This window comes from Anolis sagrei, chromosome 2 (assembly GCF_037176765.1).
Source record: "Anolis sagrei isolate rAnoSag1 chromosome 2, rAnoSag1.mat, whole genome shotgun sequence".
Classification (NCBI taxonomy): domain Eukaryota; kingdom Metazoa; phylum Chordata; class Lepidosauria; order Squamata; family Dactyloidae; genus Anolis; species Anolis sagrei.
The window spans coordinates 154,316,177-154,342,482 of record NC_090022.1 but is presented as its reverse complement, the minus strand read 5'-3'; the positions used below and the strand labels follow the sequence as shown (position 1 = coordinate 154,342,482).

General features: G+C 40.7%; 1 protein-coding gene across 3 annotated transcripts in view; it reads right to left on the bottom strand.

The window, feature by feature from the left end:
• The window catches only part of CPLX1 (complexin 1), a 205,961-nt gene that overhangs the window by 7,938 nt on the left and 171,717 nt on the right, over window positions 1–26,306 (bottom strand). The window lies entirely within an intron of this gene.

Sequence of the window (26,306 nt, the reverse complement as noted above, 5' to 3'; positions counted from 1 at the left end):
TGGCTGTTGTATTTTTCATTCCCATTCTGAGCATCTTTTTGAAATTAGCAAATATCCAAAATAAGCCACTAGAATTCCGAAAGGTCCGAGCTTTCCAGTTGCCGGCACATGCCATTGGTAATCCCTGAAGCACAGATAGCATGACTACTACTAGCATATCACCAATGAAAGAGGAAATAGATTATCAGATTTGCACATATTTGGAAGATACTTATTTGTGTGAAAATTAGAGAAATTGTTATTGTTGTTGTTTCCTGCCCTTTCTCCAGTTTAGGACTCAAGGCATCTTACACAGCCTTAAACTGCTAAAAATTCACATCATACAAAAGTTAAAAATAAACAACAAGCCAGCTAAAAACACAACCACTAGAAAAAAAACAACTAACGGATTAAAAAATACTTTTCCCTTCAACCATCAGTCTTCAAATGCCTGCTGAAACAACAAGGCCTTCACCTGCATATGGAAAGATGATAATAAGAGTGCCAGTCTAACCTTTCTAAGAAGGGAGTTCTAGAGCTTGGGAGAAGCAAACAAGGAGATCCACTCCCATCAGATGTACCTATGAAAGTTGTGATGGGACTGAGAGAATAGCCTCCCCAGAAGATTTTGACATGCATGCAGGACATTCTAGATAATGCAATCCTTCAGATGTGTATAGCTTTATAAGTCACAATCATAACTTTGAACTTTGCAAAAGTAATACAATAAATACCACTACAGAGGGAAAGACTATGTCTGGGTGATTTTGTTCATCTGTTCAGTCTAGGGACGTCATCACATTGAGGTCCTCAAAACAGGGGACAGTGAGGCCATTCGTGGGGCGAGGTAAATCCAGTGAGCAGCGGGGGAAATGTCATCCGATGCCCCACATCGCCCCCTTCCCCATCCCACGTTGGAAACTGTTGCTGCCCAACTTCCCCTTGTGCTGTCCCCATTCTACACATTGAGAACATGAGAAGCCTCCCACAATTTCTGGGCTTTGTCCTAGGGTGATTCCAGGATGGAGCCAGGATAGAGCCCCACCAGAAGCACTTCTTCATCATGTCATGGGCTCCATCAGGCTCTGTCCTAAAAGCATCCTAGGACAGAGCCCAAACCTCATTCAATGAGGTCCTAGGTTCCAAAATCAGTTGAGGTAAATTCCAGGTGCTGTATTCTTTTTTCTTATAGTTTTAAAATGAACTTGGATTGCACAGCTCTTAAAAATACAGGACTATATTTTGTAAAAAGTAAGAGATCTAGCAACCTGAAGTTATGCAACTCAAAATGACTACATTATTCTAGTGTGCGCATGAGGGTCCTTCTATTTCTTTAGCTACCCTCCCCCATCACTATAAGTTGGAAATGACCCGAAGACACATAAGAACAACAATGACAACAACAACAACCAAAGGATTGGGCTTTATTTCACATTCTGCTTTTAAAATCTAAATTTTTCTCCATTGCCAACATTAAGAAATTTGCAAAAGACGGTAACTTTCTTCTCAAAAATGTATTGAAATGAAATTCTCAGCTATTGCTTTAGCAGAGGTTGGCTGAATGACTCACTTATTTAGAGAATCTATTTATTGCTTCCCAACCCACCAAGGTCTATGACTGCAGTTTCATCATAACATAAGCAGAGAAAATGCTTGTTTAATAATGAAATATGAGCATCCCTAGTTTTGAAAATGCCAGATAAATAGCGCCGAGTTTTCTCTAAAGTTATCAGATGAAAACTCTTCACCTCAGCCTCTTATGTACAAACCAACAGTCACAAAAGTACAATGCAACAGACTTTGGCTCCATGGAATTATGCTGAATTAAGGAGACACTTTAATAAAGAAAAAGTTTCAGGGATGGCAGTGAGATCACCTTTGGCAAAATATCTCCTCTATCTGTACCAGAAAGAACATATCAGAAAGAAGTGTCATTTTGCAAAATTGCTTTTTTGAATGCCCCCCCTCCCCACATTTTCTCCCCCTTCTTCCGTGTTGGATTCTAATTAAACTACTAGATGGAAAACAAGATGAAATTCAATACATAAGATTCACAGGATAATCGGTTAAGGACAAACTCTCCATGAAGGTTGGCAAAATCCTTGGTGGAAATGAGCAGCTCTGAATAGAAAATTACATGGGATTTGAAGAGATCAAAGGATTATTCTGAGACAAACTGTTCAATGGGCCCCTAGATTCAATAGGCAAGCTGCAGGTGTTCTTTTGACTGTTTGTTCCTTCAAAAAAGCTCATATTAATTAGTCCAAATAATTAACTAGTGCTGCAAATAATTCCTTTCCACATTCTTAACATCTCTGCCCCGCAACAAGATATGCCAAATTTAGCTTAAAGAAACTCTGTGATATTTAATATACATTTTCTTTTTACTTGTATTTGTTAAAGCAGTAATATTTCATGCTTCGTGGCTTGCAAAAGATAATTAGCTTCATGGATATACCAGGATAATTTAGCTGTATAAAATTACTAAGGACATGATGTTCTTCCAAATAATGCATACTGCAATCCACTCACAGTCATTGCAGCCCAGGCTTTCAAGACGTCAATGGGGCAATGAATTGCTCTTTGTTTCAGTCTGAACTTTAAAGACGGGAAAACCCAATTCTTCCAAACAGGTTTTGCACATTAGACGGCTCCTTTAGACCTACGCTCACCACTTAAGTTGGTATCAAAATTTGGACTTTCTCCCAACTTAGGGCCCGTGCAGACAGTTGAAATAGCTCCCAAATGCAACTGTCCAAACTGCCATCTAAGTTTCTGAGACCCAGGTGGCCAAGGGACATGAAATGGCAATTCCCTCCCCACCCCCCATCTGGCATCTCAGTGGTGTGCAACCACGACAGAGGTCTTACCTGTTCTCTGTTGCATGCCATGGCATCTGCTGGGAAAATAAAGAGCACTGGAAAGGGAGGACAAGAGGAGGGGGGATCCCCCCCCACCTCAAAATGCTCCATCATCCCAGCTGGTGTCACGACATGTAACAGAGAACAGATAGGACCCATGTTGTGGCTGGAGACTGCACAGAGCAGGGGTAGGATAGTTAGTAGTACCAAACTGTGTTCAGCATTGCCAAGTGGTGGAGACTGCTTTTATCTATTTTATCTATTGTCCACCTTATCCATCAATGATATGACCTTCATCTTCAGCTTCAATCACCTGCTAGCTCTATCTCTTTCCTTGAATGCATCCATATCTAATTGTGGAACTTTGTTCTAACAGAGGAAAGGTTTGGGGATTTCAGTACTACTCTTCAGGTAGATTACCTTGATCTAGCCTGTTCTCAAGAACACTTCACAACTGCACCAGGAACTGCAATTCTGTAGACTGTAGGGCTGAATCTGAATGCATTGGAGGGGCTGCTCATCTATCTGCTTTTAGTGGCAATTTTGGTAACTCAAGAGAGGACAGCTCTCAATGGAAGGATGCCTGACTGCAGGTTTAATCCATCTGTAATAGAAACTACTCCACTGTGGCAGAGCAGATCTCTTTCTCTTTGTGGAATTGGCTTCACATTTTAGATATGTCACTGAAAGGATGACTGGGACAGAATGTGGAAGGCGATACAGTTCCCAATGAAGACTCAACATTGCCCCACTGGAAGGCAATACAGCAGTTATTTCCATTCTACACCTTGTCATTTTTGCTGTTGAGTGCCTTCAAGTTATTTCTGACTTATGCTGACCCTAAGACAAACCGATCATGGGGGGGGGGGGGGAGGTTGGGCAAGATTTTTCAGAGGTGGTTTGTCTTTGCCGCCCTCTAAAGAAAGGATGACTTGCTTAAGGTCACCCAATGAATTTCCGTGATTGAGTATTAATTAATTGCTCAAGGTCACTCAATGAATTTCCGTGATTGAGTAGTAATTTGGATGCTGCTTTCCAGAACCATAGTCCAATGTTCCAACTACTACAGAATGCTCTCTTTAGCTAAGTGCTCCCTCTCAAATTTAAAAAGATGTAATTGAATAGCCTGGGTTTTTTTTGTTTTGTTTTGTTTTGTTTTTGAGATTTAAGCTTCCTGGGAACAAGATGCACAGCCAGGAATTTGAGGAGAGGATATCAGGTGCTTTCCTGTGGAGAGTACAACAGTGACTGACATGGATTACGTCTTGTGGGTCAGGAAGGACTGATATGTGGTGAGGGAGATATGTGAAATTATAGCCAAGGAATAGTAACAATGTTTTTTGCTGATACTACCTGGACAATTCACCAGGCACTCTCACTAACTCACAAATAGGCTATACCAAGAGCCCCCTTAAATCTGGGCTGTATTTATGTCCCTCCCTAAAAATCTAACCCTTTACCCAAGGACCCTGGGTATCTTAGACAGATAATTCTTTGCAGAATCAGTGAAAAAGTATTGTGAAACTATTTCATTTTCCATCCTTGTAGGGATTTTTGTGGCAAGAAAAAGGCTGAAACAACCAGAAAATATAGAAGTACCAGAGGGCTACAATTAGAATTTATGTCATGTGTAACCCCTCAACCAGGGAGGGGAGCTGATACAAATTACTGGAGGAACAGGGCAGTTCCAAAGAGGATCCAAGGTCTGACTGCATTGCATGTGTTTCTGCCTTTCTTGGTAGTATCACTATTTGCTGATTGGTTTGATATCCATTGTAAAAGCAGTTCGTTTCAAAGATAATACCAATGAAATAGCACATATAATGATCTTTAGCAGGTCTACCAAAGGTTCAAAACTACTCCTGAGCAGGAAAGGAAAGGTAGCTGAAGTCCTCAGAAGTTTATTTATTTTATTTATTTATTTCGCATATTTGTACCCCATCCTTCTCACCCCCATCCTTCTCAAATGCCAACCACAGTCATAAATAGAATACATTTAAAACAATTAATTACTCGTAAAAACATTGCATTAATAAGACATTTTTTTAAAATCACACAGGTTTAAAACCAGAGTCTGGGTCAGTCCTTTATCATTCATATCACTTGAGTCTTATTCTCAATTGCTGCCTCTACTGTTTGAACAATTGGTCCCATAACCAGGTTTTGAGTTTCTTTCTAAGGGACAGGAGGGAGGGGGCCAATCTGATGTCACTGGGAAGAGGGTTCCATAGGCGAGGGGCCACCACTGAGAAGGTCCTGTCCCTCGTCCCCATCAGTCATATTTGCGATGATGGTGGGATCGAAAGCAGGGCCTCCCCAGCTGATCTTAAACTTCACAATGTTCATAGCAGGAGATACGTTTGGACAGTTCATAACCATTCAAGGTTTTAAAGGCTAAAAGCAGCACTTTGAAATGTGCTCGCTACCAGATTGGCAGCCAGTGCAGTTGGTGTAACAGAGGGGTTGTATGCTCTCTGTATGCTGCTCCGATGAGCAACCTTGCTACCAACTGATGGAGTTGCTTCTGCAACTACCAAACAAGGCTGCCTGACTGTGTGAGGACAAAGCCAGGCTCCACACTGCTCCAGGCATTGGCTTCCTTCTTCCTCCAACCACATATAATAGTAGGCTTGTTCCCTGCCCCATCTATCCACCCACTATCCTTTCTTGCCAGAAGGAATGCTATCTTTACTAGGAGCCTCTAAAGGAAGAAAAGAAGTAGGGAGGGGAGAAGAGCATCTTCCTCCCCTTCTTGCATAGCTGGAGCCCCTTTAATGCGTGGTCAAAATACACCACTCTGGGCCAGAAGGGCTTCCTTGGCTGGCTATGCCATAGCCACCCACTGGTGAACCAAACAGCTGGTGCACAGGTGAGGATCTCACTGCAAATTTTATTGGGCCATAAACCATCCTGGTGCTTCTGATCCTGCTCAGTAATATTTTCAGACCTTGGTCTTTTATAATGACAACTTCTAGAATGCTTCAGCTAGAATGTCTACATTGGTAGGGGATTTCAGGAAGTTCTGCCCCCAAAAGTAGTTTTTCCTAGCTGAGAATTCTATGCTTGAGCCAATATAATTGCATGTCCAACATCTCAACTGAAAGTGCCCACTTCCAAGGTACAAATGTATATAAAACAAAGCATCCTGGGGGAAATAAGTGGTATTAGAAGCATTTGAGTTCTTTCCCCCAAAATGCACCTTTTTTTTCCCCTCTGTCCAAATGACCTAACTCCAGCTAAGGTCTTCTTGCTGTGATTACAGATGGGCATTGTACAGACTGAAATAAATTGATTCTGCCAGCCGGATGCCACTATTGACCTTTAGCACCACACAGCCTTAAACACAAACATATACTGACATATGGGGATGTCTATGTGTCCATATTTTAAAAATAAACTTGAAAAGAGAGGAACTCTTTGAGACAGAAACATATTTTGTTTTTGTTTTCATAAAAACTGACTGTTCAGTCTTCTTAAAGCAAACCAAACTTCTGTTCTGTTGTACTTGCAATTTGATATGTTTATAATGATGTGTCTGAAATGATTCAATTTGGAACCATGTTTTATGGGTTTCCTCTGATGTTACTTGATTTCCTTTTATAGCAGTAGATGGGTAGGCTGAAAGTCTACATACAGAAATAGCTTGGAAATGCCCATGTGTGATTCAGTGAGGAAACATGGATATGTAACCTACATAGCTGAACTCAAAATCCCAAAGATAGAAAATCACAAGAAGGGACCTGTTTAACTCTTTGCAGTACAACTAGCAGGCACTGGAAGGATGAGAATTCATGTGTAACAATGGGATCTGCTGAATCCAATATAGCTAATGGTGTGGTATCAAGGGAGATATAATCATTTTCATGTCTAATTGAAAATGTTTAGCTTTCTAAGCCAAGGGTACTATTTATTTATTTATTTATTTATTTATTTATTTATTTATGGCATTTATATTCACCCTTCTCACCCTGAAGGGGACTAAGGGCAGCTTACATAACTGGCATTATTCCATGCACAAACAACAACAATTAAAACCAATCAAACAACAATTGAAAACAACTTATGTAAACATTAGACGACTATTGTGTATAGATCCAAAGCCATATATCTGTACTATATCTCTACAGTGTACAGTTGGATCGCTGTATCCATACATCAGTCTCTACGCAGTCTCTACGCAGATGACACTCAACTCCACTACTTGTTTTCACCTGAATCCAAGGAAGCCTCTCAGATACTGGACCAGTGTCTGGCTCCTGTGTGCAAAAAAATCATCTTATTTGGCAGAGTTGGTGATGATGATGATGACGATGATGGAAATAATGATATAGCATTAATGTAACTAAAACATATGTTACTCTGGGGGAAAATGGCTGAATTTCTTATATATTCCTTGCCCCACTTATATATTCTTTGCAACACTGACTAGCTACCTCCTGCAACTTCACCTGGCAAAATGGCTCTCACTTCATTGACAAGAGAGAAAGTAGGAGATGGCTTTTAGATGTGCAAGGTCTCCTTCCACATAAAGTTTGGACTTCTCTTCAGAAACAGATCATTGTTCCTCTACTACTCCCATCTCTTTTTGGCACAAAATTATTGTAATCCATTCGGAAGTCCTTGAAAATCAGTCTATTCATTTCACCATAACAACATTCAGCACGTTCAGTACACAGTACTACTGGCTTCTCAAGTACAATCAAATGCATTGTGTTTCCAGCATTTTCCTCTCTTCTACTCTGTGGTTTCCTTTTACCTCTCCTTGTGCTTGAGGGATAAATCTGACAGATGCCGCCCCCCGCCGCCCCCACATAGCCTGTGACACATACACAATGTCACAGGCTATGCTTAGGTCTGCATTTTCCCCTCTTTCTTTGACAAATATACTTCAGATTTCTTTCTGACTCTGAAGAATTCACACTGGGACTCAGACAGTGCCCTGTTATGCTGCCCTCCAGTGCTAACCTGGCCCTGTGATTGAAAAAGTTACTTTTTTGGATTACATTTCTCAGAATCCCTGAGCCACAAAGACTAGTGGCTGGACAGCCTAAGAGATTCTGGAAGCACTAACATTTCCAACCTCTGTGCTAAATAGTTTAGTCTTAATCCTATTGGTAGTTCCAACTAAAGTAGTCACATTAAAGTGCTGGATGTTAAATCAACACTTACATAAAGTCAATTGTTTGAATGAGTCTACACTAATGTGACTAACAAGTGAATTTAAGCCAGTGATTAGATTAATACCTGAATTTCTTATAAGACCTCACCATGAGGAGATACCTAGTAGGGCTGTGCAAAATTTGTAAAAATTGTAGCAAGTTTCACCCCAATAGCTGGAAAAAATGAGGGAGAAAGGAGCCCCTGAAGTTTCCCCACTTGTGCAATTACTATAACAAAAAAGTAACAACATTTCATTATTCTCATTAAAGAATAGAGTCTCACTTATTCAACATGAATAGCCCAGCAGAACGTTGGCTAAATGAAAATGTTGGATAATAAGGAGAGATTAAGGAAAAGCCTATTAAATGTCAAATCACGTTATGATTTTACAAATTAAGCACCAAAGCATCATGTTTTAGAACAAATAAACAGAAAAAGTGGTTCAATACACTGCAATGTTATGTAGTAATGACTGTGTTTATGAATTAAGCACCAAAACATCACAATGTATTGAAACAGTTGTGGATCCAGGAGGGAAGCAGACAGTGTTGGATAACACAGAACGTTGGATGAGCGAAGGATGGATAAGCGAGACTCTACTGGAGTAACAAAATTTTCACTAAAGATACTTTAGGAACACTTTAGAAATGAAACACTGATGTCCCCTAATTTTGAAATGATTTTTGATACATTTTTTATTGCTTGCACAACCCTAATACCTAACATCCATGTGTCCCAATACTGAAATGATGCTCCAGGTCTTAATGATAAGAAGAGTTTGATGTGGCAGCAAAAAGGTCAATACAATTTTAGGCTGCATCAATGGGAACATGGAGACTATCATGGAAAGTAATAGTGAGTCTCTATTTTATGTTGGTCAGGCCTCAGTTGGAATACTATGTTCAGTTCTGGGCACCACAACTCAAGAAGCATATTGACAAGCAAAATTTCTGGAAACAATGCCCTATGATGAGCAGTTTAGGGGGCTGGGTATGTTTAACTTGGGGAAGAGAAGGTTAAGAAATAATACGACAGATGTGTTTGAATGGTTGAAATTTTGTCATGTTTTGTTGTTTTGATTATGTATTCCTTCATGGCAAGGGGAGCATTAGATGGCCCCACACAATGAGAAAAACTAGGGTTCTGATTTCGTTTCTCACTATCCTAGGCCACAATAAGGTCATTAGGTATAATATTACTTCAGTTCAATTAAGCACCAAGGCCGCTCCATTAATTTTCATTAGGCACAGGCGTCTGCTTGGCAGTACGCTGTTCACCAGGTGTGAAGAGCTCAATTTCCTTCTCATGAGTTCATTCATTATCTCCTTTGTTATTGTGGGAGCTTGGTTCGCAATGAGAACACTGGTGTAAGGCCCCATATGGATTGCCTGGGTGGCAGCATGGGGATGAGTCAATAGATTTGCCACCCTGCTTGAGCCATGAGGCTGAAGCACTGGAGCAGGAAATGAAATGTACTCTTCTGTCCTCTGAGAGCAGATGGGAAGAATAAAGGGCCAATGTGCAGCCTTGGAAGGATAAAATGCCATTAATTCTGAGTTGTCCTATGTATGCTCCACCTAACTATCAAGGGCTGCATTATAACGTATCATTTTCCTTCTTTAGGGGTCCCTTTCAAATCTTTGATACTGCATCTGTCATATATATATATGTGTGTGTGTGAATGGCTGGATGGCCCTTTGTCAGGAGGGCTTTGATTATGTTTTCTTGCCCTGGTGAAGGGGATGTACTGGATGGCCTTAAGGTAGCATTTCTCAACCAGGGAAATCAAGACCCGGGGGGGGGTCACCAGGGGGGTGTCTGAAGGGTCACCAAAGACCACCAGAAAACACAGTATTTTCCGTTGGTCATGAGGGTTCTGTGTGGGATGTTTGGCCCAATTCCGTTGCTCTTGGGGTTCAGAATGCTCGATTGTAGGTGAACTATAAATCCTAGTAACTACAACTCCCAAATGGCAAGGTCTATTTTCCCCAAACTCCATCTGTGTTTATATTTGGGCATATTGAGTATTTGTGCCAAGTTTGGTCCAGATTTATCACTGTTTGAGTCCACAGTGTTCTCTAGATGTAAGTGAACTACAACTCCAAAACTCAAGGTCAGTGCCCACCAACCCCTGCTAGTGTTTTCCGTTGGTCATGGGAGTCCTGTGTGCCAAGTTTGGTTCGATTCCATCATTGGTGGAGTTCAGAATACTCTTTGATTGTAGGTGAACTATAAATCCCAGCAACTACAACTCCCAAATGACCAAATCATAATTTTTGAGTGATGGACATTCCTTGTGTTGTGAGACGTTTTGTTGCCAAATTTGGTGTGATTTTGTTCATTGGTTCTTTTGTTTCTGAGGTACTCATTATGCACAGAGCATTTTTATATATATAGATTTGATTTTGATATTTACTCTCACTATAGCATATTCAGTACAGTGAGACAATATTGGAAACCAGATCAGTTGAACATCTGCATTATTTCACTACTGCATGGACTTCTTCATTTGTCTTGCTTTCCTTTTTCCTTCTTTTCTGCCCTGACTTTCCATGACCTCATTTATTTTGTCCCATTCTATCAACTGCATTACTGCACAATCTTTTCTTGAGAAGGATCTATGACAATAGTGGTGAAGATATGATATATGTGCCTTCTCCACTTGCATGCGTACCATCGCCTGCCTCCTTTTCACCATCCCACCTCTGCTTGCTTGCCTGTTTGCTAACCTGTTTGTTTGCTCACCACTCATCTGCTTGCTGCTCCTCCACTGCCTGCTCATTGCTGACCTGCTTGCCGTCCCCATTCACCACCCAAGCCCCCCCCCCCCAGTCACTCATTCAGTCCCTAAAAGGTTTGTCATCACTGATCTATAACATCACCACATCACAACCTGCTTATGAAATTATTCTGGTTGCCACAGCTAATAGGGATTGTGAGCAGTGTGTGGGTGGATGAGGCTGAAGACTGTGAGAGCAAAGAAGAAGGAAAATGATGCTAAGAGGACAACAAGGAATCTTGTGTAAATGTCTTCTTTAACAACTATGAAAAACAAGGGCATTTTTTTTTGTCTAAGAACAAAAACAACATTAGGTAAGCAATTTTAATTTCACTCAACACACTGATATCAGGTATATTATCGTAAGCAATGGGTCAAATCAAGAATTTCCCAAGATGAAACAAACATTTTGTATGTGGATTCTGTGAAATGATTCAGACCATGAGGTCTCTTTAAACAGATTTCCATAAATTGGATAGAGTTGGACACATCTGGAAATCACCAAGTTTAAAACAGTATGCTTAAAAATACCACACACCATATTGTTAGTAGAACTGTTCCACATATCCTTCCCCATTCTTTTCAAATTTGGGGTTTAAATTAATGTTCATCCTATTTGGAACAGAGCCAATGAAGTCAGTGGACCTTTTTAAAATTGTAAGCAATAAATCTCAAATATTTTCCTGGATCTACTATAAAAAAGGCTAACCTTGGGCCTTTTTTCATATACCTGCCAACCACAGGTATAAGTTTAGGTCAAGTTTGGGGGCTAAAATTATGGATTTTGATATTACTGATGGATAAGTTGAGGGTCATTCATCAAGGCAGAAAAGCATGCTACCTCAGGAGGACAACCACTCCTGGCCATTGCCACGGTTTTCTGCCCAGGCATTGAAAAAGCCAGAAGCAGTGTCATGGTTGGGGGAGGAGAGGAGGTTCGTGCTTCTTTTAGATTCTCTCAGGATGGACTAAGCTCTTGTCTTTTGTAACTTTGCTCAGAGAAGGGAATTATTTCCTTTTTCTTTTTTTGTAAGCCTTAAAATACAGTACTCTACTCACATTGACCTGTGGATAAGGAAAGCCAAGTTTTTGTATTGATTTTAGACCTATACATGAGTACACACTGGGTAATTTTTATCATTTTATTGCAGTGAGGAAATCTTTGAGACCTGCAGATTTTGAAATCTATTCACATTTTGGAAAAATAATCTGAGCAAAAATGTACACAGTACGAGTTTGTAGTAAGAATAATATTCCTGTTCAGGAAATTTTGTCTTTAGGCAAAACATGCAGTAGCTGACGACTTATTCCGCACAAAATCCATACATGGTATTTTTGTTCAAAAGCAACATTCTCTGCACAGGACCAGTATTATTTGCACAGAAGGCAAATTTTTTGCACAGAAACATCCAGTTTTCTGAATTAAAATGCATGCCCAAATTGTGTGCAGAATAAATTATGATTTGCAAAGGTTCTCATAAATCTAATTTTCATTTATCAAGGTTTCCAAATGTCCAATAAATATTTGGAATGTTCTTTTATGCCCTATTATGATAAAACTTCATCTTTCACACAAGTGAATTGTTTTCTTTGTTGGTTGCAGAATGATTATTTGTTGAAATCTTACCAAATTGTTAATAAAACATGTGGGTTGTTTTACTGATCAAGAGATCTTTAGATTTTAAATAAAATAGTTCAAAATAAATAAGGAAGGAAGGAAGGAAGGAAGGAAGGAAGGAAGGAAGGAAGGAGGATGCATCTCTATGCAAATTACTGGAAGGGGTGTGTACATTGAACATATAGGTTCTGTGGAATTGTGTGAACATACAGACAGCTTATTTATCTAATGTGTTTGGCACTCTTCACAATGCGTAAACATTTCATAGAGAACTGGAAAGTTATTCATCATCTAAATATATAACAGTCAGCAACAGTCTCACACCTTGAATTATTGTGTTTAGAGCATGTGACAATGTTTCTGGGAAGAAAGCACGAGGGCGGGAGATATATTTCACTTTAAAAAAATCTGTCATACAAAAATGGCCAATGAAAACTGGTTGCTTGAAGGTGGTATATGCAATGATGATCCATTCTGTGAATGGGAAATTAGCCATGATGAAGATATAGTGATTAGGTTACATTGTGAATATAATAGATAACATCATCCCTTTTTGCAGTGTAACTGTACTTCTTAATATATGGCATATAGTGCATAATGACCTCATCAAACATGCTGCCATTCTGGTAGTGTCCATTGGGAGGCGTGGGAAACCCGTCACCCCATGAAGGGAAGTGTTGACTGCCCAGCTTCCCTCCATTGTTCCTAGTGCAATATGGAAAGCCCACTATGTTGCCATGATGGCAGCATGTACTGGTTCACCTTCCCTTTAACCACAGAGCCCCATCAAAAGTAACTGTGCATCATGGAATGGGAGCAGCGAGTTTAGTGGTTAAAGGGAAGGAGAATGGGAGCATGCTGCCAAATTCACCCTCATCTAATGAGGTTGATAGTCAAACTTATCTATACACTGAAGGCAGGTTTTGAGTATTATATTAGGGATTTTGATATGACCTGTGGATAGGTCAAATATCATTCCACGACTGTCATCTCAGCCACATCTGGGTGACATTTTTTTCACCCAGGTAATCTAAAAGGCCTTTTGCCACTTTTGCTTTTTGCTATTCTATTCAGAAAAGGGTTTCTTTTCTTGAAAAAAAAATAAGGTATTATATTAACTCTTATTAAAAGGGGGACAATTGCCTCCTCTGAGTCAAGAAAGATGAAAGCTTAGTTCATCTTGGGATAATCTTTAAAAAGTAGCAACCTCCCCTACTTTCTCCTCCACAGGTCTCCTCCTAGTCTTTTTGAATGCCTGGGTGGGAAAACTATGCTGGTGGCAGTCAGGGCCGTAGCCAGAAAAAAATTTCGGGAGGGGTTGAAATTTTCGCCGGGGTTTTTTTTGAAATTTTCACCGTGGGGGGGGGGGTTTGAAATTTTTGCGGGGGGGGGGGGTTGAAATTTTTGCAGGGGGGGTTGAAATTTTCATGGGGGGTTTGAAATTTTCGCGGGGGGGGGGTTGAAATTTTCATGGGGGGTTTGAAATTTTTGCAGGGGGGGTTGAAACCTGCCTCCTAGCTCACGCTGAAGCAAAGAGCACAGCAGGGGGCAGAGCAGCCTTCAATAGCCTGCAGCTCCGGCCCTGTCAACCACTTCCACCACGTCTGGCCTCCTTAATGAGAGCATTCAACACTCATACCAACAACTTGGTTGCTTCACTACATCGGCTATTGCTGCAAGTAATGACAGTGTGAATAAATTGTCAATATTTGCTTGAGATAGTGCTTACAGTTCTGGAGGGACTCATAATATTTTGTATATCATAGACTTAGCATGGGGATTTGGTTAACCAGTTCAAATTCATGAGTAAACCAGGTTTTTAAAAAAATCTGAAACATTTCGGGGGGGGGGGGTTGAACCCCTAAACCTCCCCCCCCCCCTCGCTACAGGCCTGGTGGCAGTTCTTTGGCACTGTCCCTAAAAGGAGCACCAGCTAGTAAAAAGGGTTGATGCTTTTAAAAATTCTCTGGAATGGACTAGGCTCCTGCCTTTCACCAGTCAACTCAGAGAAGGGATGGTTCCTTTTTTTGATAAGCATTACATTGACCTATGGATATTGACTCAGGTGCTTTGGGTTGATTTTTGACTCAAATTTGTAGATATATACATGTGTATGTACAGTTTTATTATTATAAGGAAATAGACCAGGCATGGGCAAACTTTGGCCCTTCAGGTGTTTTGGACTTCACCGCCCAATAGGCTGTTAGGAATTGTGGGAGTTGGAGTCCAAAACACCAGGAGGGCCAAAGTTTGCCCATGCCTGATATAGCCTCACTAAATGATGAAGCACAAATGTGATACCGTTGGAGTGATGTCTCTCATAATGCTGATCTGCGTTCTCTTCTAGATAATGAGGTCAGGGAATAGAAAGCATTTTAAGATAAAATATTCTGGGAGGGATTCTACTAAGGTCAGCTAGAGGTGATTTCATATCTAAGAAGAAATTATTGAGTCTTCTTTATCTGAAACACCCCCTGAGCCAGCTGCACGAAGCTGTGAGGATGTGGGCCAGTCTTCAGTACAGCTGTGTAGAAATTGTATTTGTTTGCACTTCCTGGCTGTGCCGGGGAAATGGATTTTTACAGCAATCCAACCTCATCAGCATTTTGGCAGTAAGTACGTGACTCTGCAAAGAAAAGAAATGTTCATTGCAGTAATGTCTGTTAACTGTCATAGGAATTTACTGAGGAAGTCATCGCTTGGAATCCCAGATGTTACAAAGTGAAGATTTTGTTTAATTAAATGAATTGCTGTTCTTTGAATCATAATCCTCATGTTGTCCAACAGGTTTTTTTTTCATGGCTTGTGGCAATGCTTGGTGTTCTAAAAAATTCGTAGAAATTCTTCCAAACTCAAGTCCTATAGTCCAAGTTCCAGAATCTGTGGAGTGATGATGATTAAGAGGGAAGCAAATATAGGAACCTTAGGCTACTTCTCCCTAACAAAATCATCACAGCTGGGCCAAGACATTTTGCTATTTATGGCCAACAACCAGGAACATTTTTAAGGAAGACTCACACATATTTCTGTTTGGTAAAAATCTCCTAACCCCGTGATGGTGAACCTATGACACGCGTGTCAGCACTGACACACATGGCTATTTTTGATGACACGCGGCCACATACAAAGAAGTACACCTTATAAGAGCCAATCTAATTCCATCCTTAAATTGGTAAAAGGCTCTACAAATTTAACATCTGCACATTTGAGCATTGTTCACTCCATAACTCAGCATGGAATATACATTTTTCTTATTTAAACTATGAATATTGCAAATTTATGGGATTTTTTTCTTGAAGTTGACACCCCACCCAAGTTATGCTCAGGTTTTTGGCAAATGTTGACACGCCAAGCTCAAAAGGTTGCCCATCACTAACCCATCCCAATTTGTCATCAGTTAAGTTTTCCCTAAAGTGCTTGGAAAGTTCATGCTTTTCTTTCGGAGAGTATTTTCAGGTATGTAAAAGAGTGATAGCCACTAGCCAGCATGGTGTACTGGTTTGAATGGAAGATCAGTCTGAATCCTTGCTTGGATCTGGAAACCCAATGGATGGCCTTGGGTGTTTTAGAAGAAGTCATAAGCAACTTCACTCTGAAAAAATCTTGATTGGTTTGCCTTTGTATTGCCATAAATCAGACATGACTTAAAAGTATATGAAACATCAGCAATATGTGAAAGTGAAGAGGACATTTTCCCAGTAAGTACTCTCTCAATAGTCCTTTTCAGTACCCATAGTCTACAATTGGAGATCAGTAACTGGAAACCATAAACAAGAGGTGTGTCAGAAGTGGGGAGGTTTTTTAAGGCTTAGCCACCCCATCATTGCCTCTAGTATCAGTAGTGCTGGCCTGAGCTATTTTCTCTCACCTATGCAACACTGCCATGTCATTTCCCATAAGTTCCATGGTGGATGACACTGCTCAGATTCTAGATAAGCTGGCTGCACCAAGTGCATTTTGTAAAAGGAGTTTGATGCAGCTTTTAATGCATTTTAACAATTTTAATATTTAATGTTTTAATTTACAAATTGTTTAATTGTTTATCGTATATTTATATTTGGATTTTAGTTTGTTTTTGTTTTTAACTTGTATTGTTTAATATGTTGTTGGCTGCCTTGGGTCCCATTATTGGTAGAAAGCTGGGATACAAAATCATCATCATCATCAAGATTGGCTTAATCCCTCCTGTCTTTTCAGAAGAAATCGAAATCGTGGTTCTGGGGCCAGGCTTTTGGACAGCTGGCATAAATAACACTTTGGATATAGAATTCGACTAGAATCATGATATGGTTGTTAATACTGTGTTTTTACTGTTTTTACTGTTTTTACTGTTTTATTGTTTTTAATTAATGTTCTATTTATTGTTTAATTGTTATTATATTCCTTTGTTATATGTAGTGGCATCAAATTGTTGCCAAATGTAGGCTGTCCTGAGTTCCCCTTCAGGGATTGAGAAGGAACGGGGTAGAAATGCCGGAAAATAAATAAATAAATAATTTTTATAGTGGAAGCTGAATAAAGTCTGCTCATCCTTGCTTGGGTTTCTTCCTCTACAGTAACTCCTCCACATTTCCAGTGTCACGGATTTGATTATTTATGGATTTGATTAAAATGTTCTCTCTAGGTCCTCCTGTGAGTTTCTATAGTCAACTTCTTCCAGTCATGCTGGATGTCCTAGAGATTTTAAGGGAGAACATCTCTCTCATACTCCAATGCAATTCTATAGTCAGCTTCCACTAGAGTCAGATTCCAAGTTATCCATAGAGTCATGCTGGAAAACCTAGAAATCCCTAGAAATGTGTTCTCGCAGTAAAGTTATCCCAACAAATGCATTGCCCGACTTACTGGGCAAGGCCTGTTGCGGCGGGGGCACTCTCCCGCCGGCCACGTGGGGAGCAGGGGGCTTCTCCTTCCCAGAAGACCTCTGCATGGCGGGAAGCTTTCCCGCCCCCTGGACAGCAGCCCAATCAGCGGCCTCCCCCACTCAGTACCTTTAAGGGGCCAAGGGCCGACCTCTCCCTCGCCCAGCAGCCTTATATAGCAGTCCCAGACCTGCTTCGAGTTGTCCTCCCACTCACCCTGCACGATTCATGTTGTTGTATAATGTTGCTGTATTTTGGTTATTATCTGTTCGTCACAACTTGTGTTGGCATGTGGCATGGGCCCTGGATCTGTTTTCTGCCCCTCCCCTACTGGCCGGGGAGAGAAAATACGGCGGTTTCCAGGGGTACTGTGTTTCGTTGCCCGGTATTGTGCCAGTGGGCCCCCTGTTGGTCTCATTACATATTGGTCAGCAGCGGGCTGATCAATCTTGATCCAGAACCCTTGACTGGCAGCCAACCCCTTGTTCCTGTAAGCAATAAATTAAGTTGTGGCCATGTTTTACTCCATCTATGTGTCAGTGTCATCTCTAGTTTTTATGGCGGGAGGCGTGTCGCCCATCCACACACAATTTGTTTTTCTCTTTTCTTTTACTATCACAGGGGTCCTGTGCCCCTAACCCATGCATGGGCAAACTCTGGCCCTCCAGGTGTTTTGGACTCCAACTCCCACAATTCCTAACAGCTGGTAGGTTGTTAGGAATTGTGGGAGTTGGAGTCCAAAACACATGGAGGGCCAAAGTTTGCCCATGCCTGCCCTAACCCCTGTGAATGTAGAGGGCTGACTATATATGTATGATTCATTTGATGATTACAACACAAGGCAATAATGTGTGAATGGACTATCACATTTGCAAGAGCTTAGAATTTCATTCTGTTCATACATTCACTTGCCAGCTATTAACTGTACAAGAGCTTACAGAAGGGTTGGAAACCCCTGAAATAGACTCAGCTTCATATGCTACTGCCTGCCCTGTTCCTGAAAGGGTTTGGGGCTCAGATTTCAAATCACACCCCCAGAAGCCCCTTGAAGACATGATTTGTTATTTCATACTTTGCAATACCACATCTCAGCTGGAATGGGCACAGCTATTCTTCTGCATTCACAATTTCTCTGTTTGAAAATGCCCCAGATCCCCCTTCTAAGCCATATGTTATTTTTATTTCTTGTGAACATCTAGCTGCAGTCGCAACTTTAAAGCTGCTAATTACTTTGCACTCAATTAGTCCAGCAGGAGGCAGCCTGCCCTCCTGCTCTTACAGAGAGGAGAGAGCAGGGTCTTGCTGTTCTCAGCAAGTGGAGAAGGTTTTGTAGCTACTCGCTAGAGATTTGCTTCAGTAGCCTGTGTGCATACAATTGCTTGCATTCAGCAAGGCAACAGAGACCTTCCTTGAATCGCAAGAGCTCCATAACTGTGGATAAGGAACTTTTTCAATCTCTGTCTTCCAGACGCACAGATGCTGCCCACACACATTATAATTGATTTCAGAGTCCTTTTCAACTCTAAACATGTAAGAATTGCAATGTAGAAAGGCACTCATGATTTGAAAACATTTTTCTTCATTAGGTTCTTGTGGGTTTTTTCGGGCTATAGAGCCATGTTCTAGAGGCATTTCTCCTGACGTTTTGCCTGCATCTATGGCAAGCATCCTCAGAGGATGCTTGCCATAGATGCAGGCGAAACGTCAGGAGAAATGCCTCTAGAACATGGCTCTATAGCCCGAAAAAACCCACAAGAACCTAGTGATTCCAGCCATGAAAGCCTTCAACAATACATTTTTCTTCATCCTTCAGCTCTGTCAGTCTTAGATCACATGAGAGAAATAGGTCACCAGGAACAGATGGCACACCAATACAACTGCTTTAGTTTGTAGACAGTCTAGTTCAGTGGTTCTCAACCTGGGGTCCCCAGATGTTTTTGGCCTTCAACTCCCAGAAAGCCTAACAGCTGGTCAGCTGGCTGGGATTTCTGGGAGTTGTAGGCCAAAAACATCTGGGGACCCCAGGTTGAGAACCACTGGTCTAGTTCTAACAAAAAACAATAAACCAAATTGGAAAACAAAACAATGGCCCACAGACTGGAAACATGCAATATACATTTCAATTTCCAACAAAGGGAATTGCAGTAATTACATGACCATTGCATTAATTCCCCATACAAATAAAGTAATGCTTGACATTCTATAACAAAGGCTTTTACAATATCTGAAGCAAGAAATACTAGATGTACAAGAAGGGTTTAGGAAAGGAAGAAATACTATGGATCACATTGCAAACATATGATGGATAATAGAACAGACCAAAGAATTTTGAAAGAAATTCACCCTGTGATTTATAGACCATAACAAAGCCTTTATTTGTATAGATCACAAAAAGGGTTCCCAAAATATGGGCATGTCAGAACATTGGATTTTCTTATTTATAGGACAGAATATGGTTTCCAATTGACAATGGGGCCAGGCAAGGCTGTATATTATTATCTTGTTTCTATGCCAAAAAATCATATGGAAAACTGGATTAGATTAGAGCAAGGAGGCGTGAAAGTTGGAGGAAGGACACCATATTACTAGCAGAAAATAGCAAACACTTGGACTGAAGAAAGGAAGGCAAAAAGTGCAAATGCAGGTTTACAGCTGAACATTAAGAAAACAAAAATAATGGCCACAAACAATTTATATATTTAAATGAAAAATGAAGATAATGAAATAGCTTAAGGTTTTCTGTATCTTGCATCACTCATTAGTCAGATTGGAGACTTCAGTCAAGAAATCCAAAGAAGATAGACTTGGCAGTGCAGCAATGAAGGATCTAGAAAAGTGGGTTGTTGTAGGTTTTTTCGGGCTATATGGCCATAGTCTAGAGGCATTCTCTCCTGACGTTTCACCTGCATCTATGGGAAGGATCCTCAGAGGTAGTGAGGTCTGTTGGAACTAGGGAAAAGGGTTTATATATCTGTGGAATGACCAGGGTGAGACAAAGGACTATTGTCTGCTGGAGCTAGGTGTGAATGTTTCAACTGATCACCTTGATTAGCATTTCATTGCCTGGCAGTGCCTGGAGCAAACCTTTGTTGAGAGGTGATTAGATTTCCTTGTTTGTTTCCTCTCTGTTGTTGTGCTATTGTAATTTTAGAGTTTTTTAATAAAAAGTTTTTTTAAAAAAAACAAAAGAAAAAAAAACACTACAACAACCCAGTGATTCCGGCCATGAAAGCCTTCGACAATACATTGATCTAGAGAAGATCCTAAAGTATGAAGATGCCAATGAATATCAAAGCTTGAATGATCCATATTCCCTATTCCTATATATGGTTGTGAAAGCTGGATAGTAAAATAAAACTGATAGAAAGAAAATCTCATTTGAAATGTGGTGTTGGAAAAGATTTCTACAGATATTGTGGACAGATTCTAGAGCAAATCAAACCTGAAATCTCCCTAGAAGCCAAGATGACTAAACTGAAGCTATCATACTTTGGCCATAACATGAGAATTGACTCCTAGAAAAAATATGGCCTTGCTCTGTAAGGTAGAATGCGGTGGGAAAAGAGGAAGACCATATTCCAGGTGGATGGACTCAATCAAGGAAGCAATGGCCTGGAGTCTCCATGTTCTTCATGGGGTAACTTGGAGATCTCTTATTCAATGAGTCCCCATAAGTTGGAGTTGACTTGATGGCAGTTAATATGTCATATTATATATATTGATAATAATTCTACATGGGCACAGGCATCCAGAGTATTGTATTTATTGATTTCAGTACATGAGTCAGGAAAAGCATGGTGATTTAAAACTTCAGTCCACATACCAAGTGATGAGTGCATAAGGGACATTGATGCGTGCATGTCTAGTGCTTTCATTGAAGTGAACATTAAAGTGAATATTGAATATTCTTCTTCCAGTGAGCATCTTTGTATGCATTAGAGCCCAAAAATAGAATAGTATTGCTGGATCAGTGCTAATACAGGGTTAGTCAAAATAAATAGGCCAAAATGAATAGGAAATTGTAGCCGAATTGGCCTATTCATTTTGACTAACCCTGTATAACTCCAATGGACTAATTGGTTTAGCCCAGTGAGTTGTCAATCATAAAGAAATGTTGTGGTTGTAAAGAAAGTTGGAGTGTTTTTGACCCTTAATGACTTAACAGAATTTCATTGTATGTGAAGGAGAGCTGGAAGAACACTTTATTTATAGAGGCATTGTGCATCATATTAGTTCTTTGTCTCAGGGCTTTTTAGCTTGAACTGTTGGTATTTGTTGACTTTGTTCTGAAAGGTTGTGAAAGATTGGGATGTTGTGAAGCTTTCTAAATTAGCCTCAGTCTGATGCAGTGGAATGAAAACTCATGCTAGCATAAATATAATAGACCACCATTTTGCACAAGTATTTTGGCACATCAGCTGTGCACAGAGTAGGTTGACTGGTTCCACAATTGACACCATAAGATATTCAGTTTTTGCAAAACTAATTATGAAACTGGCTGTGCCGTCTTTTGGACAACAATGCAACTACTTGAGAAAAACCAAAGCAAAACTCTGTACTATTTATTTATCATATCAGAAGCGAACTGAGGGTACAGTTGTAATTTATTTAAAAAAAACTTGGCATTATACTAAATGTCCTTTGACCAGTAGCTGGCCACTTGGAGTGCCTCAGGTGTTGCTAACTCTGTAATGAACATCACCATGTACTAACTAAAGTTTATAATTGTATTTCCATCATCAGCTAAAACTTAGCTTCTGAGAACTCAAGAGAATGGTGCAATAATTTTTTAAACATGAAAGGAAGTCACTATCCTGGATTTTCAGCTTTGGTATTAATTGACAAAAAAGGGGGAAATCCAAAACATTACTGACATTGGGAGAAGAGAATGAGCAAAAACTTACTAATATCCCAAAATAACATTTACTACCCACCCTTCCCACACACTGAATATTTATGGCCACCCGGGTTAGCAAGATTTTATAGCAAGAATGATGAGAGAAAAATCACATTATTGAGAATATATGTCCAGAAACGCTCATGCTCATCTTAATTGGACTTTCTCCACTGAGCTACAGAGTGTTTTTTGCCTTCTAAAGCCTAATTTTAGTACAAGGCAAGCTGGCATTTTCCACTCTATTGCTCAACACTGCAGATGACTGTGAAATAATGTGCTAGGCCTGCAGAAAATATAACTTTCCCCTCACCCCCTCCATGCACTTATCTTGGTACCAGAGGGCTGGCTGAGTGAGTAGATAGGCATGCTATTTATTTAGAAGGGAGGCAGGGAGGGAAGATACATTACTGGTCTGATTTAAAGGGTGCACCTGAAATTTTGGAAATGCATCATGTAGATCAAGAGTGAGAAGTCGGGTGATTTGGCCTTTGACTTCCATTGTCCCTTAATATTGACCTCCATGCATGGAATTAATAGAAAATGGAGGGTAAAACAGCTGAAAAGACAAAGGCTGTCTCTACATTGTAGAATTAATATAGATTAACACTGTTTTAACTACCATGGCTCAATATTATGGATTCCTGGGATATGCAGTTTAGTGAGGCATCATCACTCTTTGACAGAGAAGGCTAAAGACCTCGTAAAACTACAATCCCCACCAGGCCCATAGCCAGGATTTTGTTTTGAGGGGAGCTGAGTTTGATTCGGGGGGGGGGGGGGTGAGTCTGAGTGAAAGAGGGTCTACCCTAGCAAACCTTTTGTATCATTACCCAAATACTCCCATGCGTATGGGATATATTGAGCATGGTGATCAGATCATGATATGAATAAACATAACAGTTTAAATAATGTACCAGTAAGGCCTTCTCGAGGACCACCATGAGAATTTTGGGGGGAAGGGGCTGAAGCCCCCCAAGCCCCCCCCCCCCCCCGGCTACATGACTGATCCCCACAATTCTGTATACTTGAGCCATGTCAATTAAAGTGGTGTCAAACTGTTTTCATTCAATAGTGTAAATGCTCCCAAGGACTGGAGACTCCGAATTTATGGCCTTCAGTAGTTTTGCTGCCCAATTCCTCTTCATTGACTGTATTCAACACCTCTTCAGTGCTGTCACTGTTTTCTGTGCTGGCATTATTTCTTTGGATCCAATTTGTACAGCTAGAAAAAGAGAAGTAAACTGCATATATGACTACAATTCCCATAATCCTCCAAACATGGATACTTCTGTGAGCTGGAGTCCAAAGAAGTAATTTATCCAACCTCAGGACAGAAGTGAATTTTGGATGCTCATTTCTGATCTCAAGCACCCTTATAATACCTTCAAGTCATTTCTGGGGAACATATCACAGGACTTTCCCCCCCCCCCTCTAAGGCTGAGAAAGCATGACTTGTCCAAGATTATCTAGTACAGTGGTTCTCAACCTGTGGGTCCCCAGATGTTTTGGCCTTCAACTCCCAGAAATCCTAACAGCTGGAAAACAGGCTGGGATTTCTGGGAGTTGTAGGCCAAAACACCTGGGGACCCACAGGTTGAGAACCACTGATCTAGTAGGTTTCTGTGAAAGAGTGGGGATTTGAACTCTGCCCTCTGAGAGTCCCAGGGAGTACAGCACACAATGCTGCGCCAGCTCCACTGGCTGCCAGTTTGCTTCTGGGGACAATTCAAAGTGTTGGCTTTAGCCTATAAAGCCCTAAGCAGTTTTGGTCTAACTTACCTATCCAAACGTATCTCTCCTTATGAACCATCTTGGACATTAAGATCTTTTGGGAAGGTCTGCTCTTGGTTCCGCCATCCTTGCAGATGTGTTTGGCGGGGATGAGAGACAGGGCCTTCTCAGTGGTGGCCCCTTGACTGTGGAACACCCTACCTAGGGATATAAGATCGGCCCCCTCCCTCCTGACCTTTTGAAGAAAGGTGAAAACCTGGCTTTTTGAGCAGGCCTTCCCAAATACAACATAGTTATACGAAATCATGGCACCACTTGATGACACAATTGAATAATGACTTGACATGGAGATGCTCACAATAATGTTTTAAAGGCTTTGTACGGTTTTTATATTCTTATATTGTATGCTAATGTTTTAACAGTATTTTATTATTGTTTTATTTGCTATAATTGTTGAGGCATCAAATTGTTGCCAGTTGTGAACTGCTCTGAGCCACCTCTGGGCTGAGAGGGGTGGTGTATAAATGTGGTAAATAAATAAATACATTCAATACTTTGACTGCGCCACACTGGCTGTCTTGTGCAAAGTAAACCAATAATATGAAGACTTGTTTCATGCAAGGAATGTAAAGACATGAGAATGGCCTTGCTAAATTTGACTGAGCATCTCGCTAGTTCAGCATTCCGGCTTACACTGCTCATTCCTGATTCAATGTCAGTCTGACAGATGAAGAGCAGGACAATATGTAGTAGAGGTCAATGGCTTCCACTTCAGTGAGGCAGCAAATTCACTCTGAGATTCTGGCTGAAATAATCAAGAATACTGTGCTCTGGACCTCTCCTGGAAAAAGCGCAAGAGAGCTTCAAACCCCCTTTCAAGTCCAGGCTGCTGGGTGGACTGAAGTAGCTCCAGCCAGAAGTAGCTCCCTGGCAGAACTTTGCTGGTGATGCCACTTCTAATGTAGTCCAAATTGGGTGCTTTGTCATGTGAGATGTTGTTGGCAAGGCTCCGCAGAGGAACTGCTTGGAGCTGATTCTGTCTGGCAGAGGAGTAGCAGGTCTTTTTGGTGTGTGGATGTAGCCTGATTCATCTGTCCACACTTTGAAATACTGGTCTCACTTCTGAGTTTCTTGGAAGCTCTAGAGCAGTGTCTCTCAACCTGTGGGTCCCCAGGTGTTTTGGCCTACAACTTCCAGAAATGCCAGTTGTTTTGGCCTACAACTCCCAGAAATGCCAGCCAGTTTACCAGATGTTAGGATTTTTGGGAGTTGAAGGCCAAAACATATGGGGACCCAAAGGTTGAGAACCACTGCCCTAGAGTAACTTGCAGTTCTCTTTGTGATAGACTAATGGTTGGATGCAGCAATTCCTCTGTGAAACCAGCCTTATGTCATGTGGACTACTTGAAGAAGTTGCAAGATGAGTACATTTTATCTGGGCCAAGCAAATATGAGTTTAGTTTGAACTTTAAAGAAACCACACAAGTTGTGGAGTCTATTCTAGGGATAGAGTCCAACACTTTGGATAACTTCTTTAAAGTTTGGTCTCAAACCTGAGCTAGATCCACCGCCTTAATGACATGGAAGCAACCAACTACCAGGGACAGAAAATATTTGAATTTCACAAAGAGCTGATTTTTTTCAGATATCTCCCAAAGATACCTGTTATCAATTCTCTGGGTTAAAATAGGGGGGGGAGGGGGGGGAAGAGATTTTGAGGTTTAAAAATGTGATCACCTCCTCACCCCCCCCCCCAAGAACCTCAATTAAGTAACCTCTCAATAGCTGCCAAGACTCCTTTTATTCAGAACATGATAAAGAGCTGTTTTGCTTGTGTTTTCCTATCTATTTCTTTTAGTTTTTATTTCTAAGCCACACTCTGTCTTGCCAGCCATAAGTAATGTTTCCTCCCTTTTTTGTATATCTATCGCTTAGCACGAAAGGGTGCTATTTGACTTAGATGAAGTCACAGCATGATAAAAAATGAGATATATTTTGCATTGGATAGGGTTTGCTGAGTTTCCCTGTAATCAGAATTGTTTCAGTTTATCTGGGAAAGCTATTCTTCTGCAGGGATGAGAAATGTAAATTGCACCCAAAATTTCATAGAAAAGGAATACAATCTGTGTTCTTTAAACAGTGGTGAGTGAGGGATAACCTATACTTCACAACACAGCAGCAAGTAAGTATCTTGCAGCAAAGCAAAAGTAAGTACAATGTCTGGGTATCAAGGCAGAAGTTTCACTTCTATAGAACAGGCAGACAGTGCTGGCCACTGAAGTCATTTGGCTGGAACTTCAGGGCAGAAGTCTTTGGCCCAATAGCTCATACCTTTGGAAATGAAATACTGGAATGTGGCAGATGTCTGCAGATAGTGTCAGCAAAGAGGCCCAATGTCAGCATTCATCATGCTGCCTGT